The sequence below is a fragment of the Plutella xylostella genome, chromosome 25 (assembly GCF_932276165.1).
Source record: "Plutella xylostella chromosome 25, ilPluXylo3.1, whole genome shotgun sequence".
In the NCBI taxonomy this organism is placed as follows: domain Eukaryota; kingdom Metazoa; phylum Arthropoda; class Insecta; order Lepidoptera; family Plutellidae; genus Plutella; species Plutella xylostella.
This window is the reverse complement of record NC_064005.1, coordinates 8,750,300-8,770,353: the sequence shown is the minus strand read 5'-3', so window position 1 is coordinate 8,770,353 and position 20,054 is coordinate 8,750,300. Positions and strand designations below refer to the sequence as shown.

Below are 20,054 nucleotides of genomic sequence, written 5' to 3'. Positions count from 1 at the left end.
AAGTACCTTGAGTCCTTATTACTCCTTAATAACTTATAACTAAACAAACAAGCCTAATAATTACAAATATTGACTGACCTCTGTGATCCTCTCAAATAAGAAAAAATAAAACCTGTAGCTTTTATCATTGTCGGCCACTTTGATGAGAGTTGTTCTGAAGTGGGTTGTTCCTAAGACGACAACGAACCATAGCGCTAGAGTGACAAATACAAAAAAAAACTGAAATAGGAAAATTACATCCTTATTAATTAATATATTTGCATTGTTAAATAATATATTATCGTGACATGAATAGATTGAAAAAAAAAACGAAAATAGATTTACCACAACGGACGCATTCATTCTTTCGATGAAACGAAGCCGAAAGACAGAGTTACATTCATAAAAAGACTTGATCAATGAGGTCAAGAAATGGCAAAAGAAATTCCTCGAGCCTATTTTTTATCTATCAGGCAGACACACAGTCCTCTATCTTCCTTAATAGGTATACTTAAATCTATCAGGTAGACCCACAGTCCTCAATCCAATCAATTACTTAATGGTTATAAAGCGCACAAATAAACGCAGATCAAAGAAGAAAGCACCATTTCCGATCGAAGTCCGTGGTCCTCCGATACGACTCGCTCCTCCAGTGAGGGACGAAGCGAGCTTTTGAACGCACGTCAGTTTCGAACTAAGTCAAATTCGGAACGCGGCATTCCGAATTTAAATTCGAACTTTACGAGTTCGGTTTTCGAAAGTTTTGTGAGTGCGGTGTTCGGAACACGGTGTAAATGTGATGATTCGGTTGGTCTGTTTGTGTGTGCGTCTTTTTTACTGTGTGCTGTGACGGAAATTTTATTCTAATTTGGAGTTGTTATATTTTCGGTAAGTAATAAAGTTGTATTTTTATTTTCGTTTTAAAGGTTTTTGGGCAAGTATGTGTCAACATAAATTATTCTTTCGATTTAATTTAAATATACTATAAACTATTAAACACTTTAATTAAGTAAATACATTTAGTTAGTTATTTTATTACTAGAATACTATACTTTCTTAAATGTGAATAATGGATACCTACTACCTAAATTCATCATATTTTTAAGTCTGCAGTTTAATTTTGGGCAGGTAGGTGGGTACCTACTTACCTACCTACTATATTTAAACTATATTACATAGCTACTTACCGTACTTAGCACATACTCAAAAGAAACCCATCCAAAGATAAATAAACATACTTACTTAATGTTAACCTTTTAACTTTCAGCCTCAAACACAAAGAGGCCTAACTTAAAATAATTAATTAAAACCTTTCCCCGATGAATTAATTAAAAATTACGGCCGAAAGATTACACATCGTGAAAACCATTCTTTTGAAAGTCACCGCTATAGGCGTTTTTATTACGGGATTAATAGTTTTTTGTTAATATTAATAGCTCAATCAGAGTGAAGTTTCAATTTTAATAAAAGTGAAATAAAATCGATTATTCGATCAATCGAATTGGACGCGCTCTCGTCGGTCTCACACGTAGACGTTTTCGAAGAATTGCGAGAATGTAAATATGTTTTAGATAAAATCGTTTAAATCGTACATTTATAAAACGAAAACTGGCTTCCAAAATGTCACAATTGGTGTGATGGCGATCAAGATAGGTGGTCATTTAAATGTTTCGCATGAAAATTGCATAATAGAATAAAATGAATACATATAAATTGCCTAATAACCTAAATTAAGAAGATACCTACATCCATATCAATCCCTAGCCATTTTAGGTACTTAGGTTAATTTAATTTGAACCTTTACAATAATATTAAGTACAATTAAATTCACGAAGTACCTATACTTTGGCTTAAAAATATGCTTCTCCAAACATAGTCAGTCATTCTTAATTTTGAAACCAATTGAAAATACATATATTTTTGTGTCTACTTGTGGCCACAAAGCTCAAAGCCTCTTATACGGGTTTTAAGTACTTATAATTTACGAAAACAAAAAAAAGGAAATTTTATTCTGTCATCTGCTTACATTGTTTGTGCTTACTGCGTCATCTGCTTACTAATACTAGAAGTACTGCATCAAAAACTTATGATTTAGAATCATTTTATTCAAGCCTTGTTATGTTGGAGAACTGACCTGTTCAGAAATATTATTTGCTCCCCCCATACTTCTCGAAATAGTCTGTAAATATTTAACATGTAAACTAAGTAAGTAATTAGTTAGTTCCCTAAAGCACACATGGGCTCTGCCACTGGTTCTTTGAAAACGAACCAACTATGGCTATTTCTAGGCTTCCTAATGAGTTTCCTTTCTAACAAATAGAAATTACGATTTATATGGAAGAATATGTTTTGCGGATGTTTATGTTGTTAACAGCTACGTGTACCTATGTAGCTAACTAATCTAACTTCTAATGACTACTTTAGTCAATATCCACAAAATTAAAGTATGAATAAGTACTCAAAATACAAGAACTATGTTTTGACCGTTTTGACAGATACAAAAAGAATATAATCTGGGTCACTTTTAACAAATGTTAAAACCTATTTAAAATTGTACTTAAATCAAATTTTAAATACATTTTGTACTGACAGACTTTTGACAGGCTACTAAATATAAATACGTTTAGCGTTTGGTGAAATTCCACCTTAAGATCTCTAATAAGATCATTTTAGATTTCTATACGACCATTTTTACATATTCATATTCAAATTATTGATGTCTCTATTATAACAAGGTTGCCGCTTTGTCCACAATAGAATTACATCGATTTATTTCCGTTCGTCCTCTGGCTGACCAGCCCTATAATTCTTTTATTTTATAACTATAGTGTTACAAGGCTGCCTAGGTAATTTAGGTTCCATTCATAGAAAAAAAAACTATAGACGACTATTAGGTGCTATCTGAACATCCTCCACTTTATAAAATTCACGAGAATATAAATTGAAAAATAACATAATGTTGCAATGGAAAGCTGTAGGTATGTCAAGTGGATGGGAAAATTTTAGTTACAATAAGGAAGTATGAAATAATTACATATAACTCTGACTGATACTACTGAAATGAATAATTAATGGAAATTTAGACTAGGTCATGTTTTAAATTTTAAAAAACATAGGTGGGAAGGTAGTTACGTGGAAATTATGGCTTTTGATGTCCTAGTAGTCCTAGACAGGTACCTAAGAATTCCAATGTACCTCATTAGGTATTAATCGAAAATTCTCAGTATAAAAGCAGGTCTCTCCGAATTTACTGCGGTATTGGCATTACTGAGAATAAAGTTAATTGTATTGATCGCGGTCGATTATAAAGAAAAACTTCATAAACTAGAAAGCGTGTGAATCTATTGTGTGTGTTAGTTATTTGAACTATCGCCCACTGCTGGACATAGGCCTCTAGAAATAAGCTTCACACTTTGTGTTCAGCTTTGCACATCCAGCCACTACTGGTATATTATGTTATTGTACATAATTGGTACAGAAAGCCTCTGTATCGAAATCATTTGGTTTAAAGATAAGCGTCCACTTATCGGGTATATATGTACGTATCGCACCAAAAGGTTTGTCATATAAATGTATGGAGAAACGGCGTCGGCAATACTGATGAACTGGACGCACTTGTGTGAATTTCTATACAAAGAACACTGAATGCGATGCGTCCGTTGCGTACTATACCGAAAGCTGGACTAAAACTATTATTTACTCTATCAAAGCCTGTCAACCTTTCAAACCCTGCCTAATGCAACTCAACACGTCGAATTAAGAGTTATACTGTTATAAATGCCTACACAATATGTACTAAATTTATCATGACAGCTATACTTTCTAAATCGATATAACCTTACGTAGTTTATATCGCAAGTGATACCAAATATCCTGATTTGGCTATTCTGGTTTTCTATATTAAGGCTCTATCGCTCACCTATCAGAACTATACAAACCTAAGTATGTAACCTAAACCGTAAACTTTTCCGAGTTTCATGTTTTTAAACCAGCACTTTCTGAAAATTGAATAGGTTATGTACTTCTACATAAATATTTAATGTTAAGAATTTGATATATTTTTTTGAGACTTAACTAATTTACAAATTGAGTAGCAACTAAACTAAAATACTTATGTGTCAAAAGTTTCCACCTCGAAAAATTGTGACAAATTTGAGATTGATAAATACTGGTAATTTACGTAGCACCTACTTACTTATTATGATAATACTGGTGGTCACACTGGTCACACAAGGGCCTTGCAAAATTCATTGGAAGCAGCATGGCCACATCATCATTTACTAGATGACATAATGGACGGTATTTATATAAAAATAATCGTAGGCGTACGTTTGTGTTGCAAAGTTGTTTTTAAATAATACTCAATTACTTTATTTATTGAAAAATCATCTAAAATTCGTCATCGCTCATCTACTAATTGACAGCTGTGTGAATATGCATAAAATATGATGTAAATCGTTTTAATTGAACTCAATTAGAAGTCGAAATCAGAAAGGTGACGAATTTTAATCGGATTATAACTAAATAGAATAAGTTAAATCTAATCGCTTAGATATACGTATAGGTACGTACAATATTTATGTTTAGAGTAAAAAAATACTCAAAGTTTAACAATATCTTTAAATAAAAAGGAAATTTAGGTTCAGCCTTTTCGAATTATTTCGAAGTACTATACAAATATATGATACATAAACATAACTGTAGATTTAACCACATCCCAAATTAATTAAAAGTATACTGTTGAGAAAATTAATGGATGTAAAGGTTTTTTTACGTTATATTTCGGACTAAAAATATTGTGTTGCCTTCTATCTTGACATGAGGTCACTAAAATACCACTTTAAATTATGTTTTCTATGTGCTTCAACATTAGGCAACATTTTTTTAGAATCCTTGAAACTGTCAAGATGATAGGTAGGTTTAGATCTTTCTAGGTAGGTTTTTTCTTTCGTCATTGGTATACATAGGTAGTAGGTATGACCATTTTTTTATTACGCAGGTCAATCAAGATTCGAATCATATGAATAGCCGACTTTTTCACTTGAGCAAATCTACATCCTAACTAATATTATAAATGCGAAAGTAACTGTGTCTGTCTGTCTGTCTGTCTGTCTGTCTGTCTGTCTGTCTGTCTGTTACTCTTTCACGCCAAAACTACTGAACGGATTTGAATGAAATTTGGTATACATATGGTATAGACCATGGGAAAGAACATAGGCTACTTTTTATCCCGGAATTCCCACGGGAAAACTCTTTAAGGCGAAGCGAAGCTCGCGGGAACAGCTAGTACTTATTAATCATGAACTCAAGTCATACTGAAAATTCAGCCCGTTGCCTCGCAACTCTGCATTCCATTCTTAAACTTGATGGTCTCGTATATACTTACGTGAAACTGACTGGATAATAACATTTAAGTATAGGACACTACAAGTAAAAATAAAATATTTGTGAAATTAAAAGAATAGTGTAATAAGTTAATAACTTGTTTCGCTGACGGTAAACCGTTTTACAAGGACATACTGAGAGTAATTTATGGTAATGATGTCTCCTATCAGCTATTACCAATCACCCTGTTTAGTTTGTAGCATAACTAACAGTACAGGTTACAGGGCCACCCTATGTATATGTTTTTAGATTGTTTTCGGTAGAGGCACAACAATGTTTTCATGAAATCGGAACTATAAAAGTTATCGTAGAATATCAAGGAGACCTCTAAAGAAGTAAAGTTTATTAAAATTACAAGAAGCAGGATGACCTAATAAATACATTTGTATTGGTAATGCTTACTAGCCCAGAATAGGTTTTCACTGTAACTTCAGTTATTCGGTATTAGTGTTATTATTACATAGGTACCCATCTATTAATTTGCTTAATGTCTGTTATTGCAGTACATGTGAAGGACTTTCATAAAGTCAGTAACTTTCGTTGACATTTTTTTAAATAACAGTCCGTTTTTTATAGAACTTATACTTAATAGTATTTACTTAGTGTAATTGTAAGCAATGTAAAGAAATACGGATTAAAAATAGGAAATAGGTAGCCAATTTATGTTGACCTTTCTACAGATTTTATTTGGAAATAGTAATGGCATGTAACTAACTATTTCTGTCTCTATAATTAAAGAACCTACCTAAAAAAAAAAAAAAAAAAAACACGCACTCACGCCTTGTACTAATGTACTCCCTTGCGGGGTAGGCAGAGGTGCATTGCTGCACCCACTTTTCGCCAGAGTGTTATGTTCGTCCCAATGTAATAGGGGGCGGGCCTATTGCCATTTTACGGGCACATCCAAGACCCGAGAACAAATATCTGTGTTTAAACAAATATCTGCCCCAGCCGGGAATCGAACCCGGGACCATCGGCTCCTCAGTAGTCAGGGTCACTAACCACTACGCCATTCGGTCGTCTCTCAAGTACCTACCTATAATGAATTATTACGTTATTTTATTACAGTATTATCTTTCTATACCTAATGATAGGTATATAGAGATAGATACGGGGTAGAATTTTATTCTGTACCTAAATGCTCCATAATCCCGAATAGCCGAAGTTCAGTGTAGGAACCCAGTATAAAACTGAAGATACTGAAACATATTTTGGAAAAATAACATTCAATTTCGCTAAAAGTCGGATAGCATAACTTAAAACCTTGTGGTTCAATGAAGTTTGCGTTTTTTATAGGAGTTATTTCTCGAAGGTTGTTTTTTTATCCGCCATCTTGTCCGACTTCTCACTCAACTCACTGAACCTTAACCCCGAGGTCCTCAAGGTTCCAATAACATCGTTAATTCATTACACCATTATTTTAATTACATCCGTAATCTGTCACTTTACATTGATGGATAAAAATCTTGTTGTACTTATAGGTACAGATTGTTGCGAAAGTGGTATAGTTACTAAGCTAAAGGATTCATCTTAACCCTCTACTGCATGAATTATGAAGGGATGATGAAAAAAATTAATAACCACTTGAATATCGTTTAATAGATGAACATAAAGAAAAATTTTCATGAAAAAAAAATTTAAGTACTTTAGTTTAGAAAATAATTTCAGGAGCCATAAATGGCTTCGTATGCACAAGTACTACATGTGCCTATGCCATTTATGGCTTCCTATGCACTGCATAGACGGAGATTAATCATGATGAAAGTTTTTGAAACAGTTTCTTTTCTCATTGAAACATAAAAAAACTTGACATTTTTCACATTTGATGTAAGATCGAAATACACAACCATTTTGACACAACTGACGATGATTTTCGTGAGTTGGAAAATGGTCAATTCTATCTGTTCGCACCGAATTCAAAGGCAGTTCTTGACTTCTAGCTGGAGCATTTCGTGTTTTCTTTTGGGCTGGTCCAGGAGATTCGTTGCGACCTGTAGGAGTGCCTGTTCTGCTAGTACTTGGTGAACCTTGAGGAGTAGTCACAGAGTTAGGTCGGCCGCGCTTCTTTATTATCCTCTTTCCGGACATCCTGTAATGCTCTGAAACGGCGAGTTTGAAGTCGTAGAGGGGCATTGAAACATCACCATTTTTACGCCGCCACAGCAACCATGCATTGACAATGCACATGTCAACCATGTGGAAAAATATTCTTTTATACCACTGACGAGATCTTATCTTGATTCTGTATAATCCAAGCAACGAGTCCAGTAAATCCACTCCACCCATATATTGGTTATACACGTCAACTGCCTGTGGTGACTCAATTTCTTTATATGTTTTTTCTTTCCTAAAGTACCTCGTTTTAGTCGAAACAGGTTCACTACCTACGAATGCGGAAAGCAGATTCACAACTTTGTTATCGTACCATGAAACCAAACTTAGTTTCACATCGTCTACAGTAGCGACTTTCTCGGCAATGGCACCCCGACCTTTCTTCTTCAGATTCTTCTCTGTAGGCATTTCTGCATTTGGCACCCTATTTAGCCTGACTGTACCAAGTGGAAGCAATCCAATTTTGTACAAGTACACTTGCAAGTTGATACTGTTGAACCAATTATCAAAGAAGATTTTGTGGCCAACATTTCGAGGTACGGTAGCTGTAAGCCGGGAAACAACGTTTGAGCTAACGCCGAGATCTGGTGCATCATCAGGATAAGTGTTGCTTTGTTCACCAGCGAAGATGTCAAAGTCATAGCTGAACCCAGAGACGCCGCTCAAACACTGGTTCTTGTATCCCCATTTATGTGGCTTTGCGGGATTGTACTGTTTCATTTCGTGCCGGCATTTTGTGGGAATAATCTGCTCATCTACAGCTAAAAATTCCTCTTTTGGGACTGTGAGTAATCTCTCTCGAATCTTTTCTAGAAGAGGCCTTACTTTGAAAAGCTTGTCGTGGCCAGGTACACCTAGGGGCTTGTAAGCGCTGTTGTCATTGAAGTGTAGAAATTGTTTGATGGTATCAAAACGATTACAAGTCATAATCTCAAACACTTGCTTCTCACCCACATTATTGGACCAATATCTTCTCGTAGCTTGTAGTTGAACTACTGATGTAAAGATGACGATTCCTAAAAACTGCTCCATTTCCGCCCTCGTAATATTAGCCGGTTTGTTGATATTCTCCTGTAAAGACTTTAAATTCGACTGTTCAATAATGAAATCAAGCAACTCATCTGTGAAAAAATAGTTGAAGAAATCAGCAGGTGTGTCTAAATTTTCGATGGATGCAGGTAAGGTTAGGCTACCCGTAAATTTAAAAGCATTCGGGTCATATGCAGGCATTTTATCATTCGTCCAGGAAATATTCTGTTTAGTTTGTTTTTGTTTTTTAAGCCGGGCATTTTTAGCCTTTTTTTTCGGTATAACAACATCTTTCTCCTCATCAGAAGTCTCAATATCGGAAGCAGGAATTGTTATGGATTTCTTGCGGGAGCGAAGGTTAGAAAGCGGGATATTATCTTCATCGGAGTCGGAAGCTGAGTCATTACTTAAAGAGCCATCACCAGGTATTGACTTAGTATATTTGTAAGTGCCGTAAAAGCGTGAAGGATCCATTCTGGAAAGGTAGGACACATAACTAATTAGTATAAGCGTGTGCATACGAAGCCATTTCTGACATAAGCATTTGTACCTTGTGTGCATACGAAGCCAGAAATGGCTCCTGAAGAAAATGGAGTAAATAAGGTATATAAAATTAATAATGATTGAAAAATCAAAAAGTTTCAGAAAATATAAGCTTTGCACAATGTGAAAATATTTTTTTTAGCAGCAATATCTTACCTTTTACTTATTTTGCAGAATTTCAAAGTTTAACAAAAATATCATTGACACGAAACTGCGCATGCACCTGTTTAAAAGTGTGGTTATGTTGACAGATGACATTTACCACAGACACAAAAAATACGTTCCATTACACGGAGAACTGATTAAAAGTACAGTGATATGTTTTTTTCAGTACCGTTTTTATTAAGGGCAGAAAAAAATCTTAAACTTCAGGAACCATAAATGGCTTCGTATGAAGTAAAGGGTTAAGTTTTGGAAAGTTAGTTTTTTTTTTATCTCTATAGTAAAAAGCATAGAATAATACATTAATTAATAATAATACATTAAGTATTAGTCTATGGTAAAAAGTTACGTTACTATAACGAAGTTTCCATGGAGAAGCCGCTTTTTATCGCGAATTCTAAATAATGGCAGAATAACAGTTGTTGAACGACCGCTTCCTAAGTCATGTTCTTTGACTCCTTTGGCTAACACTTTAAACTTATAAAACCGCTCTTTTTGCCGGGGGTTAAAAATATAATGAGTTCATCAGATCGTGGAACAACAATAGGCTGATGATGTAATAGAGTTACAAGATCAAAAATACGCATCCAATCACCTGGACCGTCTCTCAAACAAATGAAACATGATTTTTTATTACCTGTTAGTGGGTCACGAGTTAAATTTAGTTGTTTCCTCACTGCAGGTTCCAGGCGCCATTAAGGGAACAAAGGGATGTGTTTATGAAAACTGAAGGAGTAAATCATGAAGCAGAATGTGAAGTTACTGCGTTAGAAACCACAGCTGACAGATAAAACATACATAGTTCCTACTTACGTAAATAAACATACTGTACCTACATAAATACTCTCCCTTGTATAGAACTCAAAAACTAAGCGTAACATAAAGCCAAAAATACTACGACATCACGTAGGATCGTACGCCAAAATACTTTTTTGATCGACTTAAAGCTGTTATGAGTGTAGTACTTGTAAAAAAATATAAGTAAGAAGAGTAAGTAACCAATAAACTGTTTTCAGCATGTAGGTAAGTACAAATAAAAGTAGTAACAGTTTTTAATTTACTAATTTAATCTACTGTAATCAGATGGAATAAAGTAATCAATCAATCATGAATAGCACATGATAATTTGATTCATGAATTTCATAATCAATCAATTTATTTGAGAAAATCCATCGCCAGCCTTTAATTGAAGGATGTGTAGGTAAAGTAACTACTTATTCATCATCAATCCAGCCGTAACACCGGTCAATAAGAGACAGTATTGTGGGGTCACTCTATACGACGAAAAACGAAGTTTCGGAGCTCTGCTGCGCGATCCACGACTCTATCTCGTTGTATTAAACGAGTCGATTGCACGACAGCTCCCGTTCGTTAAATCTCCTGGGTCTGGAGCTCAATTCCGGAGGTACCTAGGTACTTTAAAGCTTTTACCAGTCGTATTAATTGTGGATTAAACTATCACAAGAAATAGCCGCTCGTCTCATTTTAAGGAACTTAATTCCTAGTACGCCGAGTGGTCACATTTTGCTAGTTTTCCTGTCTACATATCCTTATATACTCACGAGCAATGAAAAAGTTTCAGTCAGAAAATCAAAAATCATCAAGTTATTCCTTAATGGAAAAGGCTAGCTTAATAACGCCGTCTAAAATATTGAAGTACATTTAAAAGCTCACCAGAATATTACCAACTAAGAACGTAAACATTTTGTTCAAATTTCCTATTAAATGTACGGTGGCCTGCGCCTAAAAGTATACAGGCGGAGATTTAAATTAGCGATCCCTGATGATGAAGGGACCAGCTACATCCTAACTTCCTAACTAATATTATAAATGCGAAAGTAACTGTGTCTGTCTGTCTGTCTGTCTGTTACTCTTTCACGACAAAACTACAGAACGGATTTGAATGAAATTTGGTATACATACGGTCTAGACCCTGGGAAAGAACATAGGCTACTTTTTATCCCGGAATTCCCACGGGAAAACTTTTTAATCTGTTATAAATCCGAGGACGTTTTGTGTGTGATGTGTGTAGCAGTGGTGTTTATGTGGATGTGCTTGAGCAGCATGTGAGCTTGAGATCGCTATTTTAAAAATTCCGCCTGTATATTTTTAGGCGCAGGCCACCGTACTATAAAAATAAGGCCATTAGTGTCGGGAATTTGTAAGTGGAACTGTTTCTTTGCACGTGAGTGTAGATAGAACATAAGCAACCCACATCTCGACCTTATTTCTTCCAACACCAGAGATAGTGTTAAAAATCATTGCTGTCCAAATCTTTCTTTTGAATGCCAGCGGTAGGTAGCGAGTGTAAACAGACCGACAGACCGACATCAGCCGTATAAAGACAACATTCCGTACAATGGTTTACGTTCAACTGACAGTTTATGAAACAATTCGTACGTATTTATTGGATGCCTCTATATTCTTCTTCTTCTTCTTCCTAGCCTTTTTCCTTATTTAGGCTCGGCTTTGTGCGTCATGTCACGCCATTTTACCCTATCCTCTGTCATATCCTCATTAACTCCACACTCTCTCATATTTTCTTTGGATGCCATATTGTACCTATATGTATAAAAAAACTATTACTTTTCATTCTCTTGTTTAGTGTAGAATCGATTGAGATCTATTGCCTTATGAACCATAGTCCTTTTTTATTTATATTATAAGTCTTATATTGTTATTTTTTATCATCATAATGATGTTATGCTGATAATAATCGTTATATTCGTGAAATCGTAGTTCTAGGGATACAGCGGGAACATATTACCTATTATAATACAATATTATTTAAACAATATTTCAATGTAGACAAGACACATTATCGTACATTATAAAAGGCAGTTTTATCAATTAAAACGAACAACAAAACTCATTTGTTTATCTAAAATCTAAACATGAATCAATCTGATAGAAGAACAGTCTACGAGTTCTCTTTTGTTTGGAAAGAAACAAAAAAGAAGCTAAGATTTCATGCGGTGCAGCCTTTATTCTATCCTCATACATTAACAAACAGGGTGTTCTAAAATTATAACTTACTTAATAGTGGTATAATATTATTTGAATCTTGAGAAATTTACAGATATGTAGTTGGTTCTGCTTACCTATAAATACGATACACAAAATAGGTACTATTTCAAAATTTTCGAAACAAGTTTCATTTTTACACATGTGTGTGAGTATAAGTACTTACATATTTAAGGTATTTTTTATGTTAGCACTGTAATATTTTTCACATTATACCAGATTGTTGACCATCCAATTTAATACCACCTCTGCAAAAAACAAAATGGTGGTTTTTATTTAGTATGGATCAGGCGCGGATCCACCCATATGGGCAAGATGGGCATGCCCATCACCTAAATGACTTGTCATAACACACCACGGGCTTTCAATAGAACAATTTCGTAATTTTATCACTTTCGTATGGCTGTTTTTTATAATTATGTTGGTGGTGATGATTTCGGGTTATGCTAAATATTTTTTTTCCTCCTTCAAATTCCTAAATTCATCCACATAGTTGTTAAAGAATTAAAAAACCGTAAAATTTTCAGTCATGCCAAGATTCTGAATTAAAATTCAGCTTATAGTAAAAGTCACAATTTTATGAATACAACGAGACTAGTTTGATCTAAATAAGCCAAATAGTTTTTATGATAAGTACAGTTATTATAAAGATCCCGACGAATTGAGAACCTCCTCCTTTTGAAGTCGGTTAATTAAAAACATAAAATTTTTGATCAAATTCAAAAAAATTTGGATAATTTTATATATTTTTTTCAATTTGTTTTAATTTTTTCATTGCCTGTGAGCGTGAATTATCTAACAAAATGATACGAGTTATGTGTATCCTAACTAATATAAATGCGAAAGTAACTGTGTCTGTCTGTTACTCTTTCACGCCAAAACTACTGAACGGATTTGAATGAAATTTGGTACACATAGGGTCTAGACCTTTTTATCCCGAAATTCCCACGGGAAAACTTTTTAAGGCGAAGCGAAGCTCGCGGGAACAGCTAGGATACATATAACTCTTGATAGTGTTCATGGTATTCAGCTGTTTAAAGTTGTAGGGGTAATTAACTATGTATGTATAGGTATAGGATTTCATACTTTAAAATTCTTCACAAATAGAATTCAATTTTTGAAGTATGTACAAACTTACTTTTAAATGACCGCGCGTTGAGTTATGACTGTAAAAACTGCATTTTAAAAATCTTTTTTTTGTTTTATAGCCTCCCTTCTTCCAAACTTATATAAGTACTTACTTTTGCCTTCATAATACCTAGGTACATAATATTTGGGTCCAAAATGAGGAAATCTGAAACATTATTTTGTCAAAAAAAGGCTTTATTTTAAATAGCATTGGACCAGCATTGTGGGATATGGTCCAAGCTTAGGAAGGCAGTTTAGACCTAGGGGATATGCAAAAAGGTTCCACTAGAGAGAGCCAGATGCAAGTACTTACACTCCTACAGAAAATAGAATAGAATTTTGTCGGTAAAAAAATTCAAAACGTGTTTTTAGGGTTCCGTACCTCAAAAGGAAAAAAAGAACGCGTATAGAATCACTTTTTACGTCTGTCACCGCCCTTTTTCTCAGAAATGGGTAAAGCTATCAAGCTCATATTTCGCAATATTTCGCATAGATCTACAAATTTACATCCCCGAAAAAGTAGTAAAATCAAACATTAAAAAAAAAATGCGGTACCCATACCTACAAGTAAATTGGGGATGATTTATTTTCGAGCTGTTTTGTTGAATAGGTCTTTCAAAACATTATAGGTATGCTCAAACCATTTTTTGATTCAATGATTGGTTTACGAAATATTACGCTTAAAAGTGCAAATTTTTGTTAGACTCAAGTGCTCCCCCCCCATGCTGGCTAAATGGTTGGTCCAAAAAATATGAAAAAATCACAGATTAAGTTAGTTCATATGACGAAATTAAAAGGAAAACTATCTCAGGTAAGAAGACTTTGCACGTTTACGAGTAATAGTCAGTATTGTGATTACATACCTACTAACATTTAAAGTTGCAGAAGTGACGATATGTAAACATAATTTCAACTCTAAAGTTAAGTTTGTTTTTTGAGAGAGCTTATCTTTGTACGGAACCCTCAGTGCGCAAGTCCAACTCGCACTTGGCCGTTTTATTTCAGTTTAGAATTATTTAACAATGATTGATCCAGAGGGCTTTTGTGGAGGAAAAATTGCATTTAGAATAACCATAATATTATTATGATCACTACCAACATACATTGAAACTATAAAGTCCTGAAATTAAATGAGGGCGCAGCTATGTTTCATGTAGCATCCCTATATAGCAAAACAAAACTGACTTTGATACTTGAAATTTTGTCTGTGACTACCTACCCTATTTCTGTATTTAAAAACAACTTACCATCCACAAAAAAAGCTCATTATTCAAGCTAGGAGGTGTTAATATGAAGGCTAATAGTGAAACCGATAAATATTTATTTAGATAACGTTATTACAACTGTATAAAATATCCGGATTTGTTGACGGGCACACATAGTAAAATCATCAATTTATCTTTTTAGACGGCCTGTTCTGTTTCTTCCAGGAGTTAGAAATATTCCATTACAGAGCCCTCTTTTGCAATATGCGAGACGGTACTGTCCGATACTCCTATAAAATAAAATAAATAAGGCTTATTTGAAACTACCCTTAAGTTAAGAAATACAGAGTTACAAAATGAGAATTTAGTACCTACTTAAGTAAACAAAAAATATAACTTCAAGTATCAAAATGTTATGGTTTGACTCAACTTAAACCAGCCCAAACCTACAACCAGCGGTATGTAAACAATGTTCGACTTGGGCTCTAAACCTAGGTTTATCGATAAATGAAGCGTTGGTACTGATAAAAAATGAATTATTACAAATTGTTCAATGTTACATACCCGTCATAGACGCTGTACGAGCGTAAACATCCTCCAAATTCGACAAAATGTGTCCAGCTTCATGTTCCGCTAAACATTGTATATAAACTCGATAAATAACTTCCCTAGCTTGACTACGAATATTTTTCTTCTTCCTCCTAATTGCAAACAAGCGTAAATAGTTGTTTTTATCTAGATTATCCTAATAATTATTAAGAAAATTGAAAAAACAGATAACCGCCAACTACCATAAACAGTTGTTATGACTTTTATGTTTCTTTTCTAATGGTGCCAGGCTCCTGAAAATTTTAGTACCTCAAACATTAATTTCATGAATTAATAGTTTCACTGTAGAAAAAATCTGCTATCAGTACCTCAAGGCGAGGCAAAACCACTTTTTTTTGACTTGCCCATCACCTATTTTGAAGTCTGGATCCGCGCCTGGTATGGATCCCCGTAACGCCATAATTGACAAACTCGTAGATCCGGTTTTGAGGTCACTTACCTTATTCTGGGAATCTTTGCATTTCTATAGCGATAGCGAATTATTTTAAGAAATTAATACATCAGTAGGCCTACTATCGACACTTTTGATAGAACCCTTTCACTTCATAATTCAATCTAGGTACCTAAATAAAAATATTTTTTCATAAAACGGCTGCTTTTCTTTATACCTTGTCTATTATTGTAGGTATTATTGGTTTTTTGATCTTCGAAATCCCAAACATATTTGATGACAATAACATAGTGGAAGCTCTATAAACATCTTCCAAGCAAAGATAGTTCATAATGGTTCATAGCCAGACATTGACATGAGGGAAATGTGACTCATTTTTATGAAAATCCAATTTGCATAAAACATGTAATTAAATATTATTATGAACTACCTAGTTGTTCCGTACTTACTTAAAAGCGACCATCTGATGAAATAAAACATAGAATGGATTATGAAGTAAACGTGGCAATTCGGACCACAGTTGTTAAAAACCCGCAAAGCAAAAACTTAAGCATCGACGTTAGCTAATTGATTAGGTATGACGTCTCGTACAACCGGATTATTTGTCATGAATAGGATCGTTATTTATGAGATAACAGTTTAATAATAATAGGCTTAGTGCCAATTTCTCCATAGTGGGTTAGAGCATAACCAGGGATTATTGCTTGACTTTTGACACAAATCTGTCTAGAATATATAATATGGAAATGATGTATAATTGATCAACCTTTCCCTGGTTACGATTTAACCGATTATTGTGAAATTGGAGCTTAGCTTTCAATATTTAGCTCGTATTTTTTACCTGTGTGGGCCCAAAGTTCAAGTAATAGCAGTTTATCTGAATAAGTATATTGATAGGTACAATACAAACAGCATATTTGTATTTATGCAGGGTATTAAAGGGGTGGCTCATGTGGTCATTACCGGTGGTTAGTTACTTGGTTTGTGTATAGTATTAAATAAATGGTAACTTAAAAAAAACTTATTTGCAGTGAGTAAACATAAACAAGAAAACATTAAAATACCTATTCAAATAATTTATCGTATCGAGTATCAAATGCCAGCCTCTTTAAAAACAACAAGGCCAGTATAAATAATGTAGAGAAAAGATAGGTATGAAATTGAATATTTATACTAAAAGTCAAGGACAAAAAGATACACACATCATTATGGGTGTTATTTAAGGTATAGTACCTACCTATGCTATAACAATACCTACTTACTTACTGTACCGTCCGTAAAACCTGAGTAGGTAATAGTTTAGTTTAAGGAAAGTACTAAAACTTAGTTACTTACAGTAAATTCAGATTCTGACAATAAGATAAAGATAAGATAAAATACTCTTTATTGCACACAAACAGAAACAGTATTACAAACATGAACAGAAAATAAATAGCACAATCGACGGCCTTATTACTAAAAGTAATCTCTTCCAGACAACTAAATTGAAAGGAAATAGAAATAATGAAAAAGGGTAGCGTATGAAAATAAGAGATATTTTATAAACTACATTAATATAAAGTATACAACTATACTTAATTATACTTAATTATATAATTTTTTTGACATAATATTAATTATATCAATAAAAATTATTATAATTGAAAATTTACTTAATTATACTTCTTATCGTACGAAATTTTATTTTACAAAGGTTTCTACTTAAGTACATGTTAATTCACATGAGTACATTATTTTAATTAACAAAAAAATTGTTTGCCCAATATCGTAATGGACCAAAATAACTCGTTTACTTAATTTATTATTACTTTATTTTCGACACTGATGGTCGTCGATGCTATCAATCATTCATCATCATCAAGTTGAAATGGATTAAAATAAGTTTTATTTTATCGCTGGAATTACATTATCTAGGCGGTTTTGTACTTCATACATCGTAGGTTCATCGCTGAATCTCATCAATGTTAATGACAATTCTAATCCTTACTAATATTATAAATGCGAAAGTAACTGTCTGTAGGTATGTACGAGTGTCTGTCTGTCTGTTACTCTTTCACGCCAAAACTACTGAACGGATTTGGATGAAAATTGATATACATATATGGTCTAGACCCTGAGAAAGAAGATAGGCTACTTCTTCACGTCAAAACGACTGGACCAATTGTAAAGAAATTTGGCATGGAGTTATCTGAAACGCGGATTAACACATAGGCTATTTATCGCGGAATTCCCACGAGAAAACTTTTTAAGGCAAAGCGAAGCTCGCGGGAACAGCTAGTTAAATACACTCGCGACCAATGAGCAGCATCAGCTGCTTACACAAACCCAAACTAAAAAGAATTCAGAGTTATGTTATTCCAGGTATCCGGTTACCTACTTAGGTACAGGTTGAAAGTTAAATAGCCCAGTTCATTAAGCTGAAAATAGATGTGAATGTTTTTCTTCACTGTCAGGGCCCGGAGTGGAACTTCGTAAATACAGGGTGCTGCAAAGTCGTATAGGAAGCCGAAAAAGGGTGACGTAACTCATCAATCTCATAATTTTAATTAATTTCATTTTATTATAAGTACTTACAAACAAATTCGACACGTACACATACACGGTATACTAAGCCGAAAGAGTTGAGAGGGGGGATTCGGCCGAAAGACCAAAGCACCTTTAAGTACTTATATGAAAGTAGACCAGTCTTCATCCTTTATACTTACTGGCTTTAGGTATTATGGGTTTATCCCATACTTCATTTCATTCTACAGTTTACCTGTCTGGATTCCACAGAACTATACCGACTCAACACTGATCATAGTTTGACCCGGATAAGGATGTCTCAATACCTAACCATCACGGTGAATCACTGTTACTCGTTTAATTTTTTTAAACTTATAGGTAACTTATTATAAATTTAATTCGCCAATGAAATACCTAACTAAACGCCTACATTCGCTATCGTATATAGATTATGACGACACATAAGTATAGGTATACTAAAAAAAAGTACAAATGTCAATTTCCACATTCCAAGTTTAGATCAGCCATAGGGGATCGCAGGGCGTCCCACACCACGCTTGCCTGCTCGTGTTTGTGAGTTAGTGTTTGCCTACCAATATTCAAATCATAAACTGCATACCTAAAGCAACTGCCATATAATTAAATGAAGAAACCTTAAAAGCTTTGGTTTACAATTAACGTGACTGTTTCGAAGCATTTTACTCACATGCTAAAAACTCAGACACTTATTCAGAAAATGGAAGGTCAATTTTGGTCATCTCATAGATTTTTAGGGTTCCGTAACCTCCGAACATCAAGGGAAAAAAACGGTTAAGTAATTACTTCGCTATCCATTTGTATCTAGATCTAAAGTCTAATTGAAATTAAATCCATTAGTAGTAGTCTTAAAAAAATATAGATGCCCACTGTTGTTTTTCAAACAAACTTTATGAAAAACAAAAGTTATGTTTGTGACGAATTTGCAGAAAAACTTAGTGATGCGGAACCCTAAGTGCCTGAGCCCGACTCGAGCTTAACCGGTTTTTAATTTCAACCTACGTTATAATAAATTATTTAACTGCCTCTGTGGTCTATCTGTGTTAGGTTAGGTCATCAATTCGAATAGGTACCTAATTGAACAAGTAGGTATATAAGTACTTACTTTTAAAATGAATCTTAGAAACTTTGTTGGTCACGTGACTTTTTACTTGTAGGTTTCGGCTTAGTATACCCTTTTTGCAACACCCTGTATTATATCAGCTGTCCGATATCCATATTACAGGCTCGGTCTAGTTTGGGGTTGAATGGCCGTGTGTCACCAAAATAAAAATAGTTTTTATACAAAACATTATTCGCGAATTTTGTACAAGTTTTGAACAATTTATAAACATCCACCCCTATACCGCTCAATATTATAATATTTTTTATGCTTTAAACATATTTCACGTAGGTAAGTATCCTACATGTTTACGATCTGACTTCAATAATAATTACCACAAGTAAATTGGTTTTCAGCGACCGCACAGGGCGTTTCCGTCATTAAGATAAAAGCTGGATAAACGCGTGTAATTTCAGGCTTTCAGGACAATTCCATGCAAGTTATAAGGGTGAATATTTGGAGCGCTAAATTTGTCAGTTTTCATCGGGAGAATCTACTTATTTTTTCGAATTTTGAGGCTATATTTGTATGGTACATGTAAAATGAAATTCTCTATGAAGGCCTATTTACAGTTTTACAACGATTCATATAAAATTAAAAAAATTTATGACCAGATAACACTCAAATCCCATTTATATGGCGCGTCCAAACTCCAATTTCGTATACATTTTAGTTCATAAGTCTTACAATGTTCGCTTTGAAAACTTTAAAATATAAATCCTTTATATTTCAATATATACTCGTGAAGTCCTTAATATTCATTGTCCTCTAAATATAATACAATAAAAGTTATTAAGCTTTTCAAAACGTCCGCACCATAAAAACTAATTTGTCTGGCCGTGTC

General features: G+C 34.0%; 1 protein-coding gene across 1 annotated transcript in view; it reads left to right on the top strand.

Annotated features, from left to right (window-relative positions):
• The first annotated feature begins 614 nt into the window (after positions 1 to 614).
• LOC105388259 (B-cell receptor CD22) overlaps positions 615 to 20,054 on the top strand; it is a 31,674-nt gene continuing 12,234 nt past the window's right edge. The window contains exon 1 of the mRNA XM_048630139.1: positions 615 to 867. The gene's annotated coding sequence lies outside the window, so the exon portion shown is untranslated. The remainder of the gene's footprint in view (positions 868 to 20,054) is intronic.